Raw genomic sequence first — 2,827 nt, forward strand, 5'->3', positions numbered from 1 at the left:
AACCCAGAACACATAGAATTCTCCTCTAATCTTGAATCATTCCTTCGCTATTCTTTCCATCCTTTACTATATTTAAAACTTAGAGCCTCACTCTATTTATACAATCCCATGGTCCATGGACCATCGGTAGGCCGATATGACTTTACATTACATTAGGGTGGACAACCCTATGACTTTACCTCTACTTCGCGCTCTACGCCCGTAATTCGCGGAGTCTTACAAAATCCTTGACTAAAACTTGGGCCTTGAGCCCCAAAACCTGTTGTGGGGGGATTCCATGCCCAGCAGGCCCCCAACGCAATCATCGTGACTCGTCTCAAGTCACTTTGCTGGTGCAGCGATCTTGGCACGAAGCCTCTCCAATTGTTCCCGTACTTCCCAGAGGTCTGCAGCGCACTATTCTGCTATTTTCTGGGCCTGTTGCATGCACTCTTCTATTTCTTATGAATCATTCGTGTCTGACTCATGTTCATTGTTTGGTACCATCTTCTGGTGCTTGTGTTTATAGCCTCATGCCCTTGTCCGATTCCTCCAGTCACGAAGACTGTGCTTCAGCCGATTAGTCAGATAGCTAACCCACCAGTGTAGGGCTTCAAGCGATTGCCGTTTACTTTTCCTAGGAAGGATGCTCCATTAAGTTTGACTAGCTGGACCACTCCTCTATTTATGACCTCCTTTAACACGTATGGTCCCAGCCAGTGCATTCTAAATTTTCCCAATTTTTTTTTAAACTTACTCTCATATAATAGCACTAATTCGTTTACCTTAAAGGTGCACAACTTGATATGGCAGTCATGCCAGGCCTTTTCACGTTGCTTTTTTACTTGTTGATGAAATCCAGCCAAAAACCATTCTTCCTCGAGTTCTTCTAATTGCACAAGCCTTTCTTCTAGAGCTTCGCTGTCCGTCATACCTGTGAGCACTACTATTCGCAGACTAGGTACGATGCATTCCATTGGCATGACAACTTTTGTGCCATAGACCAACCAGAATGGTGTATGTCTCGTCAATTTCTTGCACGTTGTCCCATATGCCCATAACACAGTGGGTATGCGTAGGTCCCAGTCATTATCCTGTGCATTACATACTTTGGTCAACGCAGTCTCTAGTAATTTATTGAATGCTTCGACTGTTCCATTGGCATGTGGGTGGTACAGTGTACTTTTCTGATGATACACCTGGAACTCTTCTGTGAGTGCGCTGATGGTTTCATTCAAGAAATGTGTTCCGCGATCATTGATTAAGATTTTTGGATATCCAAATCATGTCAACACATTTTCAAACAAAAACTTTGTAGCCATAGCGGCCGTGCAGTCGTTGAACAGTTGTTCTTCCACCCATCGTGTTAGGTACTCTGTTGCGGTGATGATGTAGCATGCGCCCATCTTTCCTTAAGGTTTGATCGGATCCACAAAGTCGATTGCCCATTTCTCAAATGTCTACAGTGTCATTTGGGGATTTAGTGGCATCTCGTCCCTTCGTGATGGTTTTCCCATCCTTTGACATATATTGCAGGCCTTACAATGCGCTTTCAAATCCTGGTGCAGGTTCTGCCACCATTACCCTGTGTGAAGAATCTTCTGTGCAGTCACGCGTCATGCATAGTGTCCTCTTGCAGTGCCCCCATGTGCTTCCGCAAGGATCTGACCTTGTTCAAATTTAGGTACATACCTTTGCAATATCTCATCATTGCCCATCTTGTAGAGGCGCCCCGTAATGACATAAAAGTCTACCGTGTGCACCACCAATTCCTTCTTCTGTCAGATTCAATACTCCTTCGATCCAGTCCCTATTGTTAGAAAATGGATTATATCTTTGAAGTGTTCATCCGCGACGGGCACTGCAAAGAGTTGTGCATCAGGTAGTCCCTCCTCCAAATTTGTTGGTTCCTCACCTGTCTCAATTCATGACAAGTGGTCTGGTCCTGCATTTAAGTGTCTCAGCTTAATTATGACCTCAAAATCATATTCTTGAAATAGTAAAAGCCATCTACATATGCATCCCCAAACATAGGCTTGTTCACCAGGTATTTCAACGTGGAATGGTCGGTATAGATCTTGAAATGTCCTCCCTGTAAATAGTGTCAGTATTTTTGGAGTGCGTACACCATTGCCAACCCCTCCCACTCAGTGGTAGAGTAATTCTTTTCTTCTTTGGACAATCTTTGACTTGCAAACGCGATCGGGTGATCTACACTCTTTGTGCCCTCTGGTGTGTGTATGGATCCCAATGCGATACAAAACGCATCAACATGTACATGAAATTTCACATCCCATTTTGGGAAGACCAGGATTGGTGTGGAGGCCAGCTTCCCCTTTAGGACATCCAAAATCTTCATGCAATCATCATTCCATCAGTATGTAACAACTTTTTTCAATAGTTTTTCCTTTGGCGCGGTTATTTGGGCATAAATTTTGATGAACTTCCTATAATATCTAGTGTGTCCCAGGGTAGCGCACAGTTGTTGAACAATTCGCAATGCTCCCAAATTGAGGATAACGAAAATCTTCGCAAGGTCCACCATCAGTCCTTCTTTGTAGACCACATACCCTAGTAGGTTTCCAAAGCGAACAAGGAATGTGCACTTCTTCAGGTTCAGTGCAATCTAGTGTTGGCAGCAAGTATCTAGCATCAAACATAAGCTCACTACATGGTGCTTAACTAATCCAAAAATAGTACAATCATCCAGGTGGATCTCCAAAAGCTTGTGTATGAATTCTTTGAATGCGGCTACAACGATGCATGAAAATATAGCTGGCGCATTCTCCAATCCAAACGACATTACGGTGTATTCAAAGCATCCCCATTATGATGCGAAGGTCATCTT

The sequence above is a fragment of the Pinus tabuliformis genome, chromosome 7 (genome assembly GCF_031772625.1).
Source record: "Pinus tabuliformis cultivar Carrire ecotype Pingquan chromosome 7, CPIR1, whole genome shotgun sequence".
In the NCBI taxonomy this organism is placed as follows: domain Eukaryota; kingdom Viridiplantae; phylum Streptophyta; class Pinopsida; order Pinales; family Pinaceae; genus Pinus; species Pinus tabuliformis.